Consider the following 24,370-nt stretch of genomic DNA (forward strand, 5'->3'; position numbering starts at 1 on the left):
AGAGATACTGATTTTGGGGTTTTCATTAGTTGTCAGTTATAATCATCAAAATTAAAAGGAATGAACACTTGAAATATATCAGTCTGTGTGGAATGAATGTATACATTATACAAGTTTCACTTTTTGAATGGAATTACTGAAATAAATCAACTTTTTGATGATATTCTAATTATATGACCAGCACCTGTAAACAACACTCACAGCCTACACTTGTACTGTGCATGTCGCCGTTTACTTTGCTAAGACTCCCAGTCTGTTTTCTGCCACCACCGCCGCTTTTAACTCCTGGTCTGATTCTTCGTCTGCCATTTCTTTATTCTTTCGCCAAATCTTCTGTAACTTCGGAACAGACCATCGGCTTCATGTTTACACCGGGACTCGCACGTCCAGTGTATCTGAACGGCCACTAGATGTGTGTTTTCAGTCGTTTTAATACAGACAGAGATCAGCTCTGAGCTGCTGTGGACGGAGATAGTATTCGTTTTAAAACACCGTTTTTAAACAAAAACGCTGTAGTGTGGATGGGGCCTCAGGGTTACGTGTCTTGCTCAGGGGCACATAGGTGTATGGGTCACTGTGGGAGATTGAACCCGGGTCTCTCATCAAGCGCCATCACTTCCCCCTATAGATTTCAGAGCGTGGCTGGTAGGGATGGTTATTGAGTAGCGATACCTTTAAGGTATCGACCGAAACAGCCCAGTATCGAGTAATATCGAAACGTCTCCAGTCCTTCATTCGATACTTTTTGTAAACAGATCGCGGCAAAAAATTACTATTTGTATGGTTTTGCTTGCAGCCAAACACACAAGCAACACACTAAAAGAAAGAGAAGAGCACGGCTTTTTTTCCTCACGTGCCTGCACCCGTATGTGCCAAACAAACATATGAAAAATTTAACAACAAAAAAAATAGCAAGGTATAGAATGAAGTACTTTATTGGTATCACTTTAAGGGTACTGGTTTTGGTACTGGTATCTTCAGAATTTTAAACGACACCCAACCCTAGTGGCTGGTGGTTTAACAGAGAGCGGGATACAGTCTGTCAGATGTTGAAAGATAAAAATGTATGTAAAGATGCTAAAGATCTTAAAACGTGTCGTATGACATGATTAACATTATTATCTGCTGGCTCCGCTGTGGAGGAGTCTGAACGTTTGGTAACTACATTATAACCGCGATACGAGTGACTCGTATCGCGGTTATAATGTAATGTCCTCAATCAATTGATCGATCGATTGATTGAGGAGAGCAGACTGAAGTTAGTTTGATTATCACCAGCTCCACACGGTCTGCACGGAGCTGAAGTTAGTTTCAAGTTGGACAGTGATTAGCAGGACTGTTTTCATCAGAATGAGAATCCTTTATCCCAGAGGGGAAACTTGTTTCTTACGGATACTCGCATTTAGGGCCTGCGTCCACTAAAGCGTTTTTTTTTACCAGCTGAAAACGCCTAGCTGGGAGCGCCAGGGTGCGCTTTGGAGGCACCTTCCTTTCATTCATCCCTCCTGCACTGTGATTGGACGGCTAGGTAAAAAGTGACAGTGACGAGCGCTGCGTTTAGCCCAAAGTGTTTCCAACTCTCTGACCGGGGGAAAAAAACGCTCAGCGTCCAGCGTGGAACAGACGCACAGCGCCGAGTCACGCTGCTGGCGTTTTCACCAAGTTGCTCATGTTGCAATAAATTGAAAGAAAGATGCTGGCCTCAGGAAAAAAACATTTCGGTGGACACAGGCCCTTAAGGAATAGAATTGGTAAGTAAAACTTTATTATGTTCTCTAAAGTATAAAAAAATCTAAGAATATAATAATGCTGCTGCATACATCTGACCAACGGCTGCACTTCTATCATTACATTATCACAATTATATTGTCATCATCTTTATCTCTGTAGACACATATTGTCGAGAATAACTTGCAATATCATGATACTATTTTACGGCCGTCTTAGTACCGACAGGTAACGTCTAATATTACCTTCTTTTATGTAATATTTATGATATGTTCCTAACTGCAAAATGCGCAAACCATCCTGACGCCCAGGTAACACAATAAAAATAGAACTCATTTCCATTCAGTTCATCATCATCTCTGAATAATGCATGAAGTCAGATTAAACAGAGCTTTGAAATACGAAATTACAACAGGAACTGAGTCCAGAAACATGAATCGAACATCACAGACTAGATACGCCCTTTTTTCTTTCTCGCTTTATCTTTAACAGAAGTGTTTTTCCACTCCACCCGCAGCTGTCAACAGTCTGTGGCCGCACAGAGCGACATGCAGACGTATGAATGTGAAGTAGGACGGCGATCTGTCCGTCACAACACAGGGCTGAACCTGTCAGGGTTTCTGGGCCAGAGTGGGCGCTAACACAGATATTACACCTCTGGTTGCCAAACTTTCATCTCCAAGACGAAACTCAATGCCCTTCAAGTTTGTGACGCAACGCCACTTCCTTGTAATTACATGTGGGTGTCATGGGAGGAAATTCCCAACAGACAGGAAACACAGCAGAGGTGTGTATGTGTGTCTGTGTGTTAGTAAGTAGTTTAACCCGGACAGGTCCAGGCCAGCACAAGACTCTTCAAAAGCTTCTTTAACCCAAAACTCAGCTCGTCGTCTCTGCTGTGTCGGCTGCGAAACTGAACACACGGAGCTCAGATCTGCTGCATAATTCTCCTGATGTCTTGTTGCACCGAGAGACAATGTGTACAAAGTTTTGACTGGAATTTAAATCGTTCATTGGAAACAACAATGTACAAAAAAAGTCAAATCAGGGCTCTACGCTGACCTTTCAAAGAAATGTAGGAGCACAGTGAAGAAGGTTTAAGTTACACACAGTTTATTAACAAAAAATATTTATTATGAATCAATCATATTCATACTGTGTGTGTGTGTGTGTGTGTGTGTGTGTGTGTGTGTGTGTGTGTGTGTGTGTGTGTGTGTGTGTGTGTGTGTGTGTTTTGGTCACTGGACGTTCGACATGGGCCAAAAAATACTGTCAAAGCTTTATAAAAGTTGTCACAATGAAAACAGCTTTTAATTCACTCATGTTTTTGGAGAACAAGCTACTGAAATGGACGCAGATCGACCCGCCCACCGGGACCCGACTGAGGAAAGGCAGACATTTTGCTGTCGATACCAGAAACATTCCTTGATTCTCAATACCAGATAAATAAATAAATCCCGCAAACTTCAGCATACACTCCTTTAATAACAACATCTGAACCGACTAACAGCAGTGGGAGGAAGTCCAGGACAGATGGGAGGTGGTTTAATGTCTACATTGTCATAAATGAGCAAGATATTGAAATTACACCTTTACACTGTACATATTTAATTATTAAATTAATTACTTAACTTTTCTTTACAAACTCACAGGTATGAAATGTTTCCAGGTGGTCTCTAGCTATACTGGAAGTTATTGATTGATATTGAGTGAAATGGATCGTATTGTCCTGACTCCTCCTACAGTAACAGGAGCGTTGGACAGACGTTCGGTTCTTAGAGCTGCAAACTGCATCGACACCTTTGGTGATTTTGAGTTAAAATAGCTCTCCAGCAGATACCAGAACTGGGAGAACTCCAGGCTTTAACTGCACCCGGTTTCCACGTTCCGAGTCGAGGCGGAGCTGCAGCTGCACTTGTCGCCATCTTCCACGTGTTTGATCTTCGGTGCCTTGCAAAACAAGATTTTAGGTATGGACTTGGTACTCGGACACACTCGGCTCTCGTGACATCCCTAAGTCCGACTGTGTTTTGAACAGATAGCGGCGGGGCGGAGGTGGTTATGGTAGAAATCTTTTCTCGCACACTGTGCTCGTAAATAATTTTTCCCGTTCGCACGTTTCTATTTTTAGGGGCATGTGTGACTAAACTGGTCGCACTGGAGAGCCCAGCAAATTAAAATCAAGCAGCTTCGTCAGTTCTATAATCTGGATGGCTGAGAATCTTCACAGACATGAACTGAAGAAGATTATAAAAGAGGAAATAAAATTTTTCAGTGAGATTAAAGTATTTAAAAAAATGTTTCTACTGGCTGTTTTATATGAATTATACATTAAAAGACTTTCATAAGATCATTAACTCATCAATAAATGCTCCATGAGGAACGTCACAGGTAGGAACCACATGTTTGAAAGTTATATTTTTGTTAGATATCAAACTAATTCATGCACACAAACCAATCATTTACTTGTGAATTACTTAATTTTGGTTACAAACTGATGTGCGTCACTAATTTCTGCTCTCAAATAATCATGCTCCTGAATTAAGAACTCGCGCACATAATTAATTTAACATTACTTTAAAACAAAATAGTTTAAACCATTTAAAATATGCTTACAGATAAACGTATTTCCAAGCGTCTCTGTAATTATTTAAAGAGCAGAAATAAAGCAATCAGACCTGAGAGCAGGGAGATTTTTAAATTAAAAAAAGGATTGATTCAGTTTTCAGTGTCATTTTGTTTATTTATTTTGGAATAAATAAAGCTCAATAACTTAATTTTGACTTACTCAACAAGAACTACAAGCAGAAGTTACAGCAGTTTACTGGTTGTTGGCAACTTCTGATAAATAATTACCTCAGATTAATTATTTATTATCATCCACTGTCACTTTATTCCCCTGAAAAACTTAACTTCCCTTCCGACTAAAGCTGCTTTCATGTCATCATTCGTCAGCAAGTGTTTGTTTCATCTTTGAAAGCCATTTAACATTTCCAAATAATATCCTAATAACTTCCTGGAAGTTATCCAAAAATCTTCTTGCACTTCGTTTAGGGAAATTTTCTCTGACAAACTTCTTTCCACCAAACTTTAGAGGAAATCGCAGACATTTATGTACAAATAACACAGAACCACAGGGCATAAATTCATCAATTAACAAGGCAAATAATTACATATGTCTGCTAAAGACGGCCTGGCAGAGACGTTTGGTGAGTCAGAAACATGATCATCCTCCTCCTCCTCCCACTGGTCCTACCAGAACAGCGTGAGGGGTTTTCCCGCTCTGCAGCCCCAACATTCAATCGCACCGACAACGTGCACACGTCCGTCCGACACGACCACGACGCTGAACACAGAGAGAGAACAAGACTTCCTGGCTTGTTACGATGACCTCACCTTAAATATCCACCTGAACGTGGCAATAAATTCTGCCTTCACCTTTTTTCACCTCTGCTTGTAACAAACACCCACCAGCATTTTTTTTATTTTTTTTTTTTTATTTCTTTATCCAGAAATCTGAAACCAACTAAGTGTAGAAGTGTTTCACCACCGTCCAGATAAGTCTGCAGGCGTCCCACGTAAATTAAACAATGTCTTTTAAGCATTTTGTCACATCCTTCCTCTCGCTTAAAGTTCTGCACAAAGTTAAGAAAAAAATCCAAATATAAATGATCCCAAAATGAAATCAAGTGCGACCGGGGTTATTAGAGGTTTCGACACTTAAGAACAACATCTGTTGCATAAAATCTGGATTCGCGTGAATTAAAATGTGTTTTGTAGTGAAGTTCAGTGAAGTCAGACGGCAGCAGGAATCTGGGGATTTCCCCGTCTCCTCTGGTTTGGTCGGAACATGTGGGAGCTTCAGACTGCAAACTAAACATCAACAGAAACAACATGCTTTAATGTGAGAGTCTCAGTCAGAGACAGGGCAGATTAAGACAGAAGACAAACCACCCGGGGTCGTCCGACATGCAGGAGAGGCTGACGTTCTCCTGGACGACGTAAAGAGAGTTTAAATCACACATGTTACACACGGTGGCTCCGCTTTAATGTTGAGCAGCTGCAGAGCTGCACTCTCTATTCATTCAACTTACACTGTAAATTTAAAGCTAAACTGAGGCTTTTTGAAGACCCTTTCTCTCTCTCTCTCCCTCTTTCTTTGTGCGGTTCATCAACGGTGATAAATTATCCGGTAGTCCCGTGAGGTGCGGACGACTCGGCACATGCGCACCGACGCCCCGAGGTTACAATGGAGGATTTATTCACACACTTTAAAAACCTTATTAAAAGCTTGTTTCTTTTCACATTTTTATTTACAGCATTAAACGTTGTAACAGGCTGCATATTAACTTGCTGGGAGAAAACTGATAGTTCTGTGAGCCAAAATGGCACGATCCTCGTTTCCCTGCGAAGCTTCGACTGTTAGATTGACCGTCGAATCAGGCTCCGCCCATCGAACCATCAAATCTTCGACTATTGGGGGTCAGGCCTAATTAGTACTTAGAATCAATAAATCAGAGACCGATGAAGAGCCTTTTGCTTTCACAAGGAAATTTTTAAAACAACCCACAGAAATGAAACAGCTGTAACTGCATTTAATACTCAACTAGAGCTAAAAAAAAGTACACTATTATATGAAATGCAGTATTTGATATCTTATTGTTATACTTTATTGAACACACTGGTGTCCAGGTCCTCCTCCAGGTTGTGGATGGAGACTCTGCATCAGACAGACGGACACTGAGCCGGCGCGCCAACATCTGCTCCCCTTGTTCTGTTTTACATCTGGTTTACTAGTTATTGTTCTAAATATTGTTTCACTTTGTTCAAGTTGAGAAACACACATTTCAAAATGTCAGGATTTTGCACATTCCTTGATAACTAAGCGAGCAGACTCAGAGGACCATTTGTTCCATCATAATCACAATGTTGGCCAAAAAAAAAATCGCAATATGACTTTTCTCCAAATGATGCAGCTCTACTATTAAATACAGATAAAACATTTTATCTACTGTTATCATATTACACAAATTTAAACCAGTTTCTCCTCCATGTTGTGTGAAAGAGCCTCTGCAGAGGATGCCAGTGTGTGATCCTTCTACCTGCCTCCCGACAGCAACACGTTCCCCTGGTTCTGTTTTACTGAAGTTATTACTGTTCTGTTCACATCAGCTGCAGATTCTGTGGCTGCTGCTGGTGGATCGTGAATCCTTCCCTGGTTTTCTGTGCTTTCACTTTGCTCCTGATTCTTTCAGGAGAGGTCTGCGTAGAGGCCTGAGTGGACATGCGCCTGTGTAAAGTACAGATGGACGCACACTGTACAGTCCCCTCCAGAAGGGTTTTTGTTGTTCACTGAAGACATTTGGGTTTAAGATCAAAAGATGAGACAAGAGTTCAGAATTTCAGCTTTTATTTCCTGGTTTTCACGTCTAGATGAGTTAAACAACTCAGGACAAAACCACCCTTTGTTTGAACCCACCCATTTTTCAAGTGACCAAAAGTAAAAGGAACAAATAATCTTAAAGTAAATAAGATTTAATATTTGGTGGCAGAACTCTCGCTTGCAATAACTGCCTCAAGTGCGACTCATCAGCATCACCAAACTGTTCCAGGCTTTTACCGCAGCTTCTTTCACTTCTTGTTTGTTTCGGGGTGTTTCTCTCTTCAGTCTCCTCTTCAGGAGGTGAAATGCATGCTGGGTGAAGGTCAGCTGATTGACTTGGCCCGTCTAAAACCTTTTCCCCTGATGAAGTCCTTTGTTTTGTTGGCTCATTGTCCTGCTGCAGGATAAACTTCCTCCACATTAGTTTCAATGCATTTCTCTGTAAACTGGCAGACAAAGTGTTTCTGTCCTCTTCTGAATTCATTCTGCTGCGACATCATCAGTTCATCATCAATAAATATTACTGAGCCTGTTCCAGAAGCAGCCGTGACATCACCTCCAGCAGGCTTCACAGATGAGCTCGTACGCTTCGGATCATCAGCAGTTCCTTTCTTTCTCCACACTTTGGCCTTTCATCACTTTGCTGGAGATTAATCTTGGTCTCATCAGTCCATCAGACTTTTGCGGCTCATCTCTGTACAGATTTCAGTCTGGCCTTGTGATTCTTGCTGCTGATGAGAGGTTTGCATCTTGTGGTGCGGCCTCTATATTTCTGCTCTCTGAGTCTTCTTCCAGCAGTGGATTGTGATACCTTCACTCTGCACTGTGGAGGTCGCTGCTGATGTTTTCTTCACAGCTCTCACCATATTTCTGTCATCAGCTGCTGCTGTTGTTTTGCTTGGCCGACCTGTTGGACGTCTGTTGCTCAGTACACCAGTAGTTTCTTTCTTTTTCAGGACGTTCCACGTTGTTGTGCCCAATGTTTGTCCGACGGCTCTGCTCGATTTTCCTTCTTTTCTCAGCTTGACAGCGGCTTGTTTTTCTCCCACAGACAGCTCTCTGGTCTTCATGTTGGTTTATCCTCTTTAACAGGAAATGCAGTCTTTATAGGTTTGAACCAAGGATGAAAACTTTTCTATTTAATGTTTGGACAATCAGCCTAAAAGGCAACAGCTGGGCAACAACAAACATCTGTCAGTCACATGTTCCAGTAGTTTTGCTCACTTGAAAAATGGGTGGGTTCAAACAAAGGGTGGTTTTGTCCTGAGATGTTTAACACATCTAGACGTGAATACCAGGAAATGAGAGCTGAAATTCTGAACTCTTGTCTCATCTTTTGATCTTAAACCCAAATGTCTTCAGTGAACAACTAAAACAAAGGAATCTGACTCGCCGTTCAAAGACTTCTGGAGGGGACTGTATCTTTAAGTTCTGAATTTATTTATGAGCTAAATAATATTTTCTATGAATTTTATCATCTAAGGCGACTAAATGTGGATTCAAACACATCACCAAATCCCATTATCATATGGCATCTTAATTTGATAGTGTAAAATGACCAAACGTGAATTTTATCCTCGCTGCGCTTTTCTCGAATGGGTTTTATCGCCGGACTGTGTTCACACAACACAACCCGCCATTACTACATGAAACTAAAGTAAACATTTTGCTGTGATTTAGTTGCAATAAACGGATCAAAACGATGCTGAAATAACAACAACATGATGCATCATGATATGTCAGCTCTGACAGCAGGACAAGGGGTGGGCGATGTGGCAAAAATATCGTATCACGATTCATTTTCATGTTGGTTTTTAACACTATTTTGCAAGTTATTGGTTTAAAAGAGAAAAACAACTACTTTATGAATCGTATACGATGTAGACTAATGATTAAAGTAAACAACAAAGAACTGACTCGTTCTGTTTTTAATAAAAAAGTTTTTAATAGACATTTTTTTATTTGATTTTCCTGTGAATGAATGTGCTGTTTTCTTCTGCATATTTAAAAACACAAAGACAGGGAGGGGCACTTGTTACAGATATTGACTGGCGTTGCTAATAACGCTGAACAGACCTTTTTATATAATCTATGGTGCGGACTGGTTCGCAGCCTCCGAGACAGACAGAGGCCAGTTAGGGAATACAGTGTCGGACAGCTAGCAGCGCTGCTAACTGAGCTCACTTGCCTCAGATACAGACAGATAGAGTTAACTTATCAGTTTAGTAAATGTATCTGTTCTTCAAGACACAAGACGCGGTTTCGTTGACCGCTCGCTGACGTTATCCTGGCCTGAAACCTCCAGTGCTCAAGCAGAGGTGTAACGTTAAAAACTAACACACTCCTAGGGGCTCCGAGCTCCCTCTCCGGGCTGAGTCAGCTATGACCATTAGGGTAACTGCGCTAACGGCAGCTTGTTAGCCGCGGTTAGCAGTAACTTTAGCAACCAGTAACATTTTCTGTTCATCAGCAAACTCCGTAAATCCCGGAGAGTTGAGGCAGAGCAGCCAGGGGACAACTACACTGTTAACTTTATGAGGCCCAGCAGTTCCAGTGTTGCCTTTGTAGACAGCGTAGGACGCAGGCAGCGAGGCAGCTGACTTGCGATGTTGACAGAACAGCTGTCAGCTGCATGTACAGAGCCACAGAACCAAACTGATAGACTGCGTACTGTAGCGCGATACTAACGATCTCTATGAAAAGGCAGATCGTGGAGACATAATCGTGGAGAATCAAATATCGTAATATCAGGACAACAACTTTTAAAATGCTTGTTTTCTGAATGGAGTTTGGATCGACGGTAAACGGCTCCATTATCAGAGCAGAATCCCACTGCAGGTCTTTATTTGTCCAAAGCTTCAGCGGCGCCGCGGCTAACTCCTCCAGAGCTCGCCGTCACTCAGCTGCTCTCTGTCAGCCAGCTGAGACTCCGCCCTCCGCTCTGCCCGGTCCTCTCCAAACACTCTGAAGCTGTCTGACTTAGAGGCGGGAGAAAAAATCCATTCTTACATGCATCGCGATGCAGACATGGAAGATTCTGACTCAATTACCAAATGTCGAAAAATCTCCCCTGTACAGCACGTTTTTTGGCTGTTAATGATGTTAAATTAGTAACAAAGTTAGATTAATTAGCTGTATGTCATTAGTACTAACTTGCCTACTAGTCAAGGGCTGAGACCATCAGGTACGAGCTTAACTAAACTGGTGTACAGTTCTGTCCTGTACACAGACTGAACATCCTGATAATTATATTTCTGTTTTCAGTCTGACAGCTGGCTGTTCAAGAAATGGGACCATGAAGTAAATCAATGCAAACTAGTCCTTTAAAGCTAATTAGGAGATGTTTCTTTTGGATTTTAATGCTCAAATTAAATGCTTAGTAATTAGCCAGAGATCCTGTATAGAAAAAAAAAATGATGATCAAGATGCATCGCAAATCTTTTTATAAATCGCATCCCTCTGAATCGGAATCGAATCGTAAGGTGCCCAGAGAATCCCACCTCTAGTATGAACACAAAATAAACATTTTGCTGTGATTGAGTTGCAATAAACGGATCAAACTGATGCTAAAATAACTACAACATGGTGCCCATTATTAACAATAAGTCATGCTTTGTCAGGTCTGTCAGCAAGATGACAAGCTAACAACTTTTAAAATGGTTTGTTTTCTGAATGGAGTTTGGCTCGATCAGGGCGATGCTATGCTAACTTCCTCCATAGTAAAGTACAACTACAGCTGGAATCAAGTAACACATATTTTCTGAACTTACCAGGTAGTTCAGCTTCCTCTCTTACTTTTCTCTTAGTGTGTCGGTCTGTATAAATACGAAGTCGACCCTCAGAGCTCTGCAGCTACAATAACAACAGCTCGCTGCTGAGAAGCTCGAGTGAAGATAAATCAACGTTTTAATCCCAAAAAATACAGAAAAGCAATTAACTCTGAGCTCCTCCCGCCGGTAAACTGCTGCGAAATGTCCCTCTGAGTCTTTGCACTAATAATATATATAATATATATAATAAATAAATAATATCCGCACCGCCGGCATCGCGTTGTGTGAAACCAGCATGAAAGCACAGTTTAAGTCTAAAAGCCTGTTAAGTGCAGAATGTAAAGGAGTCCTCAGCTTGCTCAGAAACAGCAGCAGCTGAACAGAAATAAACACAGTACCTGAAAACCTGATCTTTGTCATTTCACCTCTTCTGTCTTCTAAACTCTGCTTCTGCTCGAGCAGCTTCGCATCCTGGAAGACAACGAATACATTTTAACAACACAGTCTGCCGATAACTGTCACCATGTATTCACAGAGTCAAAGAGAACTAGATGATCGACTAATCAGTAAGTATCAATAAAGTATATCTTCTTCTTCTTAATTGTTAAAGGGGCATTAAGTAGTTTTTCAGTGAAATTACTTATTGTCATTGCCTTGTTGTCAGTGGGCTCAAAACTCACTTGATGAAGCCCACGCCTGTTTTCTCCGTTGCTTGCATCAGCCACTATTCTGCTTTTAACGTGAGGTCTCCGGGTCGGATTCAGCCCTGTTCGCGCTCCCGAGCCTCTCAGACTACAGCGGCAACACGGCAGCTAACGACATGCGGTCCGCTAACGCCGTAAAACAACCGGCTCACGGCAAAACACAGGATCCAAAACAGCAGTAAAGGTTTATGTGCTGAAGCCAATCAGACCAAACAGGTTCAGATGATGTCGAGTAAGAACTAAGTGAGCATTAGTAAAGCTGCAGAAACACAGAGAAAGTCACGTTAGCTCGCCGCTGTTATGCCGAGTTTTGCCTGCCTGCCTGCCGAGAAATGCATGCACCTCCAAATACTACACTATAATATTCTTTGTGGGGTCCATCAATGGTATTAAATGATTCGAAGTACATATTTTATGAACGTTTAAAGTCTTTAATATTCTAATACACTTAGTAGAAGCACCATTCCTTGACATTCAGTAAATATATGTAATGATAACGCCGTTTCATCAGTGAGCACAGCAAAGGTCTGAAAAGGACCTAAAGAGGTGGACGCATAATTCGGCAGATCAAATTTTGAGATTTGCATCCACCTCTTTTCTCAGCATAAATGACCGTTATCACCCGCGAGGTGCGTGCAGTTCTCGGCAGGCAGGCAGAATTCAGCACAACACCGGCTAACGCCGAGCAGTTGCTAATGTTTTCCAGTGCAAAGTAATATCGCTTTCCACATTACTTCACCAACTAACGCCACCCATGTCACTATCCTGTGTGCCACCGGTATTATGTCAAAGTGTTGATTTAACCTGCGAGAAATTATGACACTACAGAAAAGTTACTTACAGCGGTCTAGCTGTTATAAAGTGTGAGACAATCTCGTTATGATATTCAGTCCAGCTCACTGCCCGTTTCATTATCATCCAGTACACTTAGCTGTGCTGACACTGCTGAGCCTCCGGTGGAAGATACACAGATAGTAAAGATGGTTACTGAAAGCAGCAGGCGAGCTAACGATGTAGCACGTTGGCTAAATGCAGTAAACGTACTGTGATCATGTTACGAGCGTGGATTAGTTCGACCTGCAGCTGATAAATCTATTACTGTAACGTTGCAGTGGGAGTTTACCTGAGTGTCCAGCATGTTGTGTGAAGCTGGCACTCTGCCTTTTTCATGTGTAACACCAAAATCTGTGACCTATCAGATTCTGTGACTACACCCAAACGACGATGTTTTCCTAACCATAACCAAGTCCTTTCGGTGCCTAAACCCAAATATTTCCTTTCGGTGCCTAAACCCAACCAAGTCCTTTCGGTACCTAAACCCAACCAAGTACGTTCGTTGCTTAAACCCATAAACCCAACCAAGTCCTTTCGGTGCCTAAACCCAAATATTTCCTTTCGGTGCCTAAACCCAAATATTTCCTTTCGGTGCCTAAACCCAACCAAGTCCTTTCGGTGCCTAAACCCAACCAAGTCCTTTCGGTGCCTAAACCCAACCAAGTACTTTCGGTGCCTAAACCCAACCAAGTCCTTTCGGTGCCTAAACCCAACCAAGTCCTTTCGGTGCCTAAACCCAACCAAGTCCTTTCGGTGCCTAAACCCAACCAAGTCCTTTCGGTGCCTAAATCCAACCAAGTCCGTTCGTTGCCTAAACCCAACCAAGTCCTTTCGGTGCCTAAACCCAACCAAGTCCTTTCGGTGCCTAAACCCAACCAAGTCCTTTCGGTGCCTAAACCCAACCAAGTCCTTTCGGTGCCTAAACCCAACCAAGTCCTTTCGGTGCCTAAACCCAACCAAGTACGTTCGTTGCCTAAACCCAACCAAGTACGTTCGGTGCCTAAACCCAACCAAGTACTTTCGGTGCCTAAACCCAAATATTTCCTTTCGGTGCCTAAACTCAACCAAGTACTTTCGGTGCCTAAACCCAACCAAGTACTTTCGGTGCCTAAACCCAACCAAGTCCTTTCGGTGCCTAAACCCAACCAAGTCCTTTCGGTACCTAAACCCAACCAAGTACGTTCGTTGCCTAAACCCAAATATTTCCTTTCGGTGCCTAAACCCAACCAAGTCCTTTCGGTACATAAATCCAACCAAGTCCTTTCGGTGCCTAAACCCAACCAAGTCCTTTCGGTGCCTAAACCCAACCAAGTCCTTTCGGTGCCTAAACCCAACAAAGTACTTTCGGTGCCTAAACCCATGAACCCAACTATTTCCATTCGGTGCCTAAACTCAACCAAGTACGTTCGGTGCCTAAACCCAACCAAGTACCTTCGGTGCCTAAACTCAACCAAGTCCTTTCGGTGCCTAAACCCATAAACCCAACCAAGTACTTTCGGTGCCTAAAACCAACCAAGTACTTTCGGTGCCTAAACCCAACCAAGTACTTTCGGTGCCTAAACCCAACCAAGTACTTTCGGTGCCTAAACCCAACCAAGTACTTTCGGTGCCTAAACCCATGAACCCAACTATTTCCATTCGGTGCCTAAACTCAACCAAGTACTTTCGGTGCCTAAACTCAACCAAGTACTTTCGGTGCCTAAACCCAACCAAGTCCTTTCGGTGCCTAAACCCAACCAAGTCCTTTCGGTGCCTAAACCCAACCAAGTCCTTTCGGTGCCTAAACCCATAAGCCCAACCAAGTCCTTTCGGTGCCTAAACTCAACCAAGTCCTTTCGGTGCCTAAACTCAACCAAGTCCTTTCGGTGCCTAAACCCACAAACCCAACCAAGTCCTTTCGGTGCCTAAACCCACAAACCCAACCAAGTCCTTTTGGTGCCTAAACCAATAAACCCAACCAAGTACTTTGGTGTCAGCAACAAAGCCTCTGGCGCTTAACTTCCCTTTTGGGTCACAGAATCTGGTAGGTCTCACATTTTGGTGTCACACCGGGAGGACTGAGCCGATATGCGGCTCGCTGCGCTGAATGACGGTGTTGATCTGCCTCTGAGACGGGAACGCTGAAGTAACAGAGCCTGAACATGTCTGAGTGAAAAGCCACAACCTGCATGCCGGTGTTTCTGCGTATATTGCAAGATTTCTGTATGAAAGCGGTTGTGTTTTGGATTATACTCGCTCATGAGTTCAAGCGAGCACGCGTATGAGCACACGCCTGGTTGCAATCTTAGAACCGCGCCGCTAGTGGCCGCTGAAAACTCCATAATGCCCCTTTAATCTATTTATTGTTTCAGTAATTTTTCAAGCAAAAACAATAAAAAAATTTACTACAATATTATAAAGTAATTGAATTCTTATTTATTATCATTTGTTTTAATAATCTGAGCAAACAAAGTAACTAAAATGAACATATAACTAACGTTAGTGGAGCAAAAAGTAACGTTACCTCATGTATCCTGTGAAATGTAACGTTAGCTCAGTGGAGTAAAAGTAGCAGGAAATGGAAATACTCTTTTAAAGTACAAGTACCTAAAATATCTACTTAAGTACAGAACTTGAGAAAATGCATCTCGTTATTTCCCATCGCTACCAACAGGTAATGTCCGGTGCAGCACCTGCTAACACATTATGTTAGCTAATGGCGAAGTTTAGCATGTTTGTAAGCTAATGTTTAAGCTAGTCCCTCTGTCTGTGTTTTGGTGCCCTGTTAAACGAGTTCATGTTCAGTTAATGTCGAAGTAAATACTGTAGACGATAAGATAAAGTTTATAACCTGTTAAAATATGTATTAATCGATCGTAAAATAAATTGCTCACCTACCGTTCGGCAGGGATGAGACGCTCGATACTGACGTGTCGACGCTGTGTCGAGATCCCGAAGCGCAGACGCAGTGAAGCCTCCTGTTTCGACAGGTGGCGCACCTGCCGCTTCTACGCCTCATTCACAGTGTTTGAACAAACCGACATCAGCCTCTAACTCATTTAACAGGTTTGATCCAAGGACCCACAATCCTTTGATGTATTGGAGCGACGTGCTGTAGTAGATCCGCACCTGCAGGCCTATGATGGCAAAAACAAAGACAACAAATGTTCCATGTTGCTGGAGATGTCAATTATTATTATTATTATTATTACTCAGCCCCAAAACATCTGAATATTTCTGAATAAAACTCTTGACATATAACAAATGTGAGACATTGTTCCGCTTTTCATTCATCATTCTTTACTTTTAACTTTACTGATTTTTAATCCATTACACCTCATCACTGCCAGCACTCATTATTATTAATCATTATTACACTAGGGCCTTTATCTTTCCTGCTAATTATCTTTACACTTCTGTGTAATACTGTAGATATCCACATTTATTATTATATTCTTAGATTGGGATACTTTATTATATTCTGTACTCACTAACTTCAACTACCTGCTATTTCTAGTCTGTATCTGCAACAAAAAATTCACCCTCATAGATCAATAAAGTATTCAGATTCTGAACATGAGCAAGTTCTCTATGGGGTAGTGGTTCAGACACGTGCCTCTATGTGAGAGACGAAGTGACCAGTAGGTGTCACCGTGTCTTCTTCTTCTTCTTCTTCTGTGGTGTGATGCGGCTGGTAAACGGAGACACGGAGCATCAGCGCCTCCTGCTGGAGCGGAGGACTCACCTGCTTCAAAGATGTAATGTGATGCAAACCTGCTCTTACAATGATGATGCATAATGTTAAATTAATGTATTCAGCTACTTTATTTATATATATATATATATAAATTGATATAAATAAATGCTCTGAAAACTGTCCTGCAACAACAAATGAAAATGCTTTGAGAAAGGTTTATTTGCACAATACGAAAACATGAAATGCAATTTAAATATAGAAGAAAAGAATGTGAATTGTCCAAAAGAAGTAACTTAATCTAAAAAACAAGCAGCATTACATTCTGTTATATTTTATTTTTTTTGTCACCTGATTTGTGTTGGTCCCTTTATATATTTATATAATTACATTTACTCATTTGGCACTTTTATCCAAAGCGACTTACATTTGAGGAACAACATACAAACATTAACAGAGCATCAAATACAGATCTACAACTGACAATACATATTAATAAAAGCAGCGGTAAATACTAGTAAGTGCTAGTGGCACATATCGCATCAGCGTGGTAAACACCATGGGAAAGAAGTTAGAGTTAACAAAAAGTGCAATCAATACAAGATCATTGTAGGGGATAGAAGAAGAAGAGCACAGGAAGTGCATGTTAGAGGTTAGGAGTTAGCGGTGTTATAAGAGGAAGTGTTCTCGGAAGAGATGAGTTTTCAAGAGCTTCTTGAAGTTAGAGAGGGACGCCCCTGCTCTGATGGCGTGCGGTAGCTCGTTCCACCATCGTCACCATCGTGGTGTCACAGATGAGAACAGCCGGGACTGGGATTGCTTTGTGTGAAGGGATGGCAGAGCCAGGCGGCGTTCGTTGGAGGAGCGTAGCGGCCGAGAAGGGACGTAAGTTTGTATTACGGAGTTTAGGTAGATGGTGCAGACCCAGTAGTCACTCTGTATGCAGCATCAGTGACTTGAATTTGATTCTGGAGGCCACGGGGAGCCAGTGGAGGTCACTGAGTAATGGAGTGACATGAGTCCTTTTGGGCTGATCAAAAACCAGACGCGCTGCTGCGTTCTGAACCATTTGTAAGGGTTTCGCCGCACAAGCTGGGAGACCTGCTAGGAGGGCAGAGAGAGAACCATGGCCTGTACCAGCAGCTGGGTGGCGGGTTGAGTGAGGTAGGGCCTGATTTTTCTGATGTTGTATAGAGCAAAGCATGACCGAGAGACAGCAGCAACATGGTCTGAAAAGGACAGCTGGTCATCAATCATTACACCCAAGTTTCTCACCACCCTGGTTGGACTGATGGTTGACGAGTCAGTTTGTAGTTTGATGTTATGGTGGTCAGTCTTAGAGAGGTTGAGTTGAAAGTGGCGAGACTTCATCCATGCAGATATGTCCGAGAAACAGTCCGTGATCCACGCCGAGACGGTGGGATCATCTGGCGGGAAGGATAGGTAGAGTTGCGTATCGTCTGCATAGCAGTGGTAAGAGAAGGAGCAGTTGGTAGCCCTTAAGGTCGGCAGGGTCTTTTGCCATTTTCTTTCAGCCGCTCTGAGATCAGTACGGAGCCCTCGGATGGTACCAGTTAGCCACGGGTGGGGCTGGTTTGGGCGAGCAGGCTTGGTGGATAGAGGACACAGGCTATCCAGGCACGAGCTCAGTGTAGAGCACAGAGATTGTGTGGCATCGTTGACCTCAAGTGAGGAAAATGTGTTGAGGGAAGGTAGAGCGGAAGCTACCGCTGAGGCAAAGTGAGCTGGAGACAGTTTACGGAGGTTACGGAGGTTACGGAGGTGTGAGACAAACGGTGCTGGAACAATGGGCTGTTCCTGTAGGCAGACCGTGAACTGAATGAAATAGTGGTCAGACATGTGTAGAGGTGTAACTGTTGGGCACTCGGTGGGACAGTTTCAGACAAGAACGAGGTCAACCACCTTGCCAGCTTTGTGGGTCGGGGGGCTGAGAACCCGAGTTAGATCAAATGAAATTAAAAATATTTACACCATAAATTGGTGCAGAAAATGTTTCCAGAAATTAAGAGTTTAATATTCAACATGTTCTTGGGGAGGAACCTGAGACCCCTTACTGATTTATTACTACACTGAATATTTCTTCAAAATACTGAACAAAATTATAAACGCAACACTTTTGTTTTTGCCCCCATTCATCATGAGCTAAACTCAAAGATCTGAGACTTTCTCTATCTACACAAAAGGCCTATTTCTCTCAAAGATTGTTCACAAATCTGTCAAAATCTGTGTTAGTGAGCACTGGCCACAATAAAAGGCCACATTATGTATATATGTGTATATATATATATATCTGAATTATTTCTGTTGTGGCTGCCACAGACCCTTTACTTCTTGTTGCCTTTGTCTGAATAATCAATCAGTAAAAGTGCTCATTCTGCATCACAGTATCTCAGTTCTTGCGTCAGTCCTTAATAAATTAATCTCTAAACATCACGTCGCAGTGGTTTGTGTTCCAGTTATTCTGGCCATGACAGTCTTATGACAACTTAAGTACAACACAGGATATGTAGAGGGGTAAAAGTATAAAACCTCCTAAAATGAAAATACTCAACTGCAAACACCTCAATATTTGACTGAAGTAAATATTTGAGAATAAGTACTTTATTGTCCACTCCTGTGAAGACTAAACTGAGAAATATCTTGGAGGGTTTTTTTCCTCTGATCTCACGTTCAGGAGACTTAAATTAGACTTAATTTAAGATCATTTAGAGATATCTTCTTAAGATCTGAGTACAGATGAGTTATTCGCTCCTGAGGTCACGTTGAGACAACTGAGGCATATTTGAGAGGAACTCATGAGATCCTCAAAATCATAGCTGAGTTTCTTTTAACTCTTTCTCTCAACATTAAATCAATCAAGTTTTCTTTAAAGTGCAAAATCACCAAATGACTCGGTCCCAATACACTTACACAAAATACACAGGAATAAAATACAGCATGTTAAAATACACAGCTAATATTTATTCTTTATCAAACAGAAAAGTCTAAAGTCCAGTCTAAAGTGGTGATGTTGTCTGATTCCTGAACCCAAACTGGGACCTGGTTCTGCCTGATAACTGAATGTGTTTCCACACTATACTTTTCTCATGTCCAGGAGAAATGAAATTAGACTTTTCATTTAGAGATCTCTTCTTTTGTCTCTTGGTTGTTTCAGCTGAGTTGACTGTGAGAAGTAGCATTAAAAGCCTGTGAGATCTCTTCTTTCCTCTGAACATGTCATGTTGTCAGTGTTGACCATCAGGTGGTGCTGCAGGACTGTTTTAAAAACCACATCACACAGTCTGAGCCTTAAAAAACTCTGTCAGAGTCAAACCTCTCAACAAATACACATTTAAAGACATTAAATACGGCTAAAGTCATTTCTTCTGAATGCATAAAGACTAACAGCGAGTTTGGAAGCACTTTTTCTGAAGCCTTTAACACTCTGAGGCCATGCTTTTACAAACAGTGCCAAACTGAATGCACGTTCTCTGCTTTACGCTGTACTTTTATAACACACTGCTAGAAACATCCGTCTCTGGTTTGCTGCACTATTTTTCCCATTTTCATTCAACACTTTTAGATCATTAAATCTCTGATGTGATGAAATCGTACAGCTGATACCACAAAGAAGACGAGATGAAGCCTGATTCTTGTTTCTAACGGTTTGTATTTGAGTGTTGCAGAGAACATTTTGAGGAAAATAAAAAACTTATTTGTATTGAGAGTGTTGGGAATAAACATGCATACTTTTGGACACCTGTGTATTTTTACTGTCCTACATGCACGACAAAACTTGAGTGCGAACCGCTGAGGCGTTCACACAGAAAGTGTTTTTCAGAGCGTAGTTTTTGCATCCTGCAGTTATTCAAAGAGGGTTTGTGATGCAGAAACACAATTTTAGAGTTTTGCAGGAGATATTATGTTTTGCTTTTTGTGTGTGTGAGGTTTCCTGGTTAGTGTGTAGATTTTTAGCAAAAATAGCAAAAGTTAAAAAAATGGTGGCTAAGCAATCAGAAAAAACCTGTAAAAAATCTTTCAGATTAATTAAACACTGACGGATAGTTTGATTTTTAAAATAATGAAACTCGTGAAAAACTTGTTACTGTGTTCTAAAATGTGCACATTTATTTTTATTTTTGTTTATTTACTGTATAAAATAATTTTCCTTGTCTGGAATAAAACATTTAATTTATGTTATTATGTAGATGTTCTACATAATAACATCACTGGCATCCCGTGATCCCTCTGTGGTGGATAGTTCAAAAACACTTAAAACACTTAAAATACATAAAACTTACAGTGAAACAAATGTGGAATTAATGACTAAATATTGTGTAATATGACTCTTTTTAATAATAATAATGAAACCGGATATTCTGCTCTGGATGTGTTTATTTATTTATGTCTCTGAGAAAATAAAAGATTTATCCTGACAAAATTAGCTCAATATGCAAAGTCAAATAAAATACAGTTTTTGACAGAAGCGTCCATTGAGTAGCGGCTCCAGAGCTTTCGGTGCTGTCACACGGGCTTCCTCATCTGACGGAGGCTGTTCGGACGTCATGAAATTGTAGACTGCTTTTGCCACTCGCCCTGTTTTACTCTGCAGCACTCTAACATCTTTAACTGTGTTTTTTTCATGTTTTACATTTGTGTTTTTAAGACGATTGCTGCAAGAAGAATTTCCTCTTGTGGGACAATAAAGATCTGAACAGAAAGGAGTGTAGTAATATATAATGTATGTATGAAAACATTTTCAACAAATTAACATTTAATGTATTAAATTACTTTTATACGTTTTGTTCAGTTCATTCCAGTTTTATTTATGTAGTGCCAATTCAAGTATTTTTCTTCTTTCTCCTAGAACCAAACCAAAATGGACAGTAGTACCTGTAGTAGTATACGTAGTAGTGTCAGTAGTACAACAGAGTACGACAGGTGGAGCCACAGACCGCATGTTAAACTCTGAGCTCTTCTGTATCTGACTGTAAAGGTCAAAAAACACAGTTGATTATGTTTGACATTTATATCTGAAACAATTCAAGTGTTGTGGAAATCTATCAGCTGAGCTATTGTACATTTATATATTTGTCAAATTCAATAAACTATTTTACATTTCACATTGTTTACATTTTACAGCTCAATCCGGTTTCAGCTGGATTCAAATGAATTTACAGAATCTGTTAAAAAAACAGCAGCTGTTTGTGTTTGATGTAGAAATCAAGAGAAATACAATTATATTATATATCTATTATATATCTTATATTATTATATTTATTTTAATTAAATCTGTCAGATATATTTCCCTGTATAAAAATAACAGAAACAGAAAGCTTCCACTTATAACCTGCAAAAATCAACTTGGTGCAAGTTTGATCAAATAATAAATCACACGTTTATTAATATCAGGAAATGTAGTTTAGCACATCTTACAATCACATAAAATAACAAAACTAACAGGTGAAGATCGGGGTAAGTTAAATTAAAATACATCAGTAGAAGAATACTGAGAGAAATGAAACAGATTCAATTAAAATAAAGATGCTTCAAAGAAATCGACTAATTAAGAAGTTGATTTAAATTTGATTGAATTTTAATTCAGTGCAGAAAATTTTAAGTCCGGTAAATAAGATTGTCTCTGATTTTATTTATCTATTTTGTTTCCAAAACATATCGTGTAAATGAAGAAACTGAGAAAGGTCATAATGAATCTCTATTTCTGAAACACATGAACACAAAATTTGTTTGTTGGAGGTCTGAAAATATTTTAAAATAAGTTAAGTAAAACCAAAAATCACCATCATCACATCAGACAGTAACCTGTTAAAGCAGTTTAATGTCATTTCTCCCATAGATATATACATGTTGTCACTCAGCACACAGTAAATTTCTAATTACAAATGAATCATGTCCGTCAGACCAGTTTTAACATTCAGTTCCATCTATTGCAAGAAATGAACAGAAACAGTAAAATACAAAACAATTAAAAGTTGATGTAACGTTGTAAAGTAAAAAGACAAATCCTTTTACTACATTGTAGAATTTCTTGTGTCTGACCACAGAATCACATCTGATATTTTCTCTTACACTTCACAAAAATACACCAAATTGTCTGTTAAATGTTGGTTTACGGTAAAACTGAATGTGTGTGAAAAATAACATGTGCTGCACCTGCAAGGTAAATTCAACATATGAGCCACTACGTTAAAATAAATCAACAAATAGTACATTCAATAGATCTAATATATATATATATATATATATATATATATATACATACATACGTATATATACAAACACACACACACACACACACATATATATATATACACACACACACACACATATATATATATATATGTGTGTGTATGTGAATATATGTATGTAATATATGTAATAAAATTACAAGTATTATTGTTAATAACAAGACAACTGAATTGATCAATACTTATGTAATGGTGTATATTACTGTTGTTAACTGAAATCTAAATAACATTAAAACTGCCTGCTTCTGACTGCATCTTTAGCTGTTGTTCCTGAAGAGCAAGCAAGCTGTGTCTTTCACGTCTTCATAACAGCTTTCCGTATTTTAAACTTCCTTTAACTTCACTAATTCAAAGAAACTGATGTCCTGCATAAATCTGCAATTTAGTATCGGAAGCTAATATTAAGCTAGCACAACATTACTTTGGAATTTTGCAAAATGTTAAGATGATACGTTAGCTTAGTGCTTTGTTAGCTATTGTACAATCACTGGTAGCTTAGTCCTGCTAATTATTTTGTTTATTATTGCCCTGCTAAAGTTGTGTTAGCTTAGTGCTGTATTAGCTAGTGTACGATCACTGGTAGCTTAGCCCTGCAAAAGTTGTGCTAGCTTAGTGCTGTATTAGCTATTGCATGACAGCTGTCCAACAGCTGTCTGTGGTCGTGTTGCTACAGTGTTTAGTGTGAGTAAATACCGCACAATGTGTTTTTTTAACAGCTGGCCGAGCGAGGTTTTCCGACTTGTTAACTGGAACACCGTCAACTCGGGTGTGATATCATTCCCAGCTCCGACCTCCAACTTCTGAGGTAAATGAAATGCAGCATTAGTCCTGCTAATGTTTTGTTTGCTTAGTGCTCTATTATTGCCCTACTAATTTGTGCTAGCTTAGTGCTGTATCTGCTAGTGTACGATCACTGGTAGCTTAGCCCTGCTAAAGTTGTGCTAGCTTAATGCTGTATCAGCTAGTGTACGATCACTGGTAGTTTAGCCCTGCTAAAGTTGTGCTAGCTTAATGCTGTATCAGCTAGTGTATGATCACTGGTAGCTTAGCCCTGCTAAAGTTGTGCTAGCTTAATGCTGTATCAGCTAGTGTACGATCACTGGTAGTTTAGCCCTGCTAAAGTTGTGCTAGCTTAATGCTGTATCAGCTAGTGTACGATCACTGGTAGTTTAGCCCTGCTAAAGTTGTGCTAGCTTAATGCTGTATCAGCTAGTGTACGATCACTGGTAGCTTAGCCCTGCTAAAGTTGTGCTAGTTTAATGCTGTATCAGCTAGTGTACGATCACTGGTAGCTTAGCCCTGCTAAAGTTGTGCTAGCTTAATGCTGTATCAGCTAGTGTACGATCACTGGTAATTTAGCCCTGCTAAAGTTGTGCTAGCTTAATGCTGTATCAGCTAATGTACGATCACTGGTAGCTTAGCCCTGCTAAAGCTGTGCTAGCTTAATGCTGTATCAGCTAGTGTACGATCACTGTTAGTTTAGCCCTGCAAAGGTTGTGCTAGCTGAGTGCTGTATCAGCTAGTGTACGATTCAATTCAATTCAATTCAATTTTATTTATATAGCGCCAAATCACAACAATAGTTATCTCACAGCGCTTTTCATAAAAGAGCAGGTCTAGACCGTACTCTATGATGCTATTTACAGAAGCCCAACAGTAACGATCACTGGTAGCTTAGCCCTGCAAAAGTTGTGCTAGCTTAGTGCTGTATCAGTTATTGCATGATCACTGGTAGCTTAGCCCAGCTAATGTTTTGTTTGCTTAGTGCTGTATCACCTAGTGTACGATCACTGGTAGCTTAGCCCTGCTGATGTTTTGTTTGCTTAGTGCTGTATCAGCTAGTGTACGATCACTGGTAGCTTAGCCCTGCTAAAGTTGTGCTAGCTTAGTGCTGCATCAGCTAGTGTACGATCACTGGTAGCTTAGCCCTGCTAAAGTTGTGCTAGCTTAGTGCTGCATCAGCTAGTGTACGATCACTGGTAGCTTAGCCCTGCTAAAGTTGTGCTAGC

General features: G+C 40.6%; 2 long non-coding RNA genes across 3 annotated transcripts in view; one reads left to right on the forward strand and one right to left on the reverse strand.

Annotated features, from left to right (window-relative positions):
• Nucleotides 1-9,088: 9,088 nt before the first annotated feature.
• LOC123957928 lies at nt 9,089-15,502 on the reverse strand. Of its 2 annotated transcripts, none has more exons than XR_006821937.1 (3): nt 15,297-15,502; nt 11,280-11,352; nt 9,089-10,089 (listed from the first exon to the last, which is right to left on the reverse strand). It is a non-coding gene; the product is annotated as an uncharacterized LOC123957928 (long non-coding RNA). The 2 variants fall into 2 exon arrangements; XR_006821938.1 differs by having other exon boundaries at nt 15,293-15,502.
• Nucleotides 15,503-23,116: 7,614 nt separating this feature from the next.
• The window catches only part of LOC123957091, a 2,737-nt gene continuing 1,483 nt past the window's right edge, over nt 23,117-24,370 (forward strand). Inside the window, exon 1 of the long non-coding RNA XR_006821714.1 lies at nt 23,117-23,166. This is a non-coding gene — a long non-coding RNA (uncharacterized LOC123957091). The remainder of the gene's footprint in view (nt 23,167-24,370) is intronic.

Source organism: Micropterus dolomieu, linkage group LG19 (assembly GCF_021292245.1).
Source record: "Micropterus dolomieu isolate WLL.071019.BEF.003 ecotype Adirondacks linkage group LG19, ASM2129224v1, whole genome shotgun sequence".
NCBI classification, from domain to species: Eukaryota; Metazoa; Chordata; class Actinopteri; order Centrarchiformes; family Centrarchidae; genus Micropterus; species Micropterus dolomieu.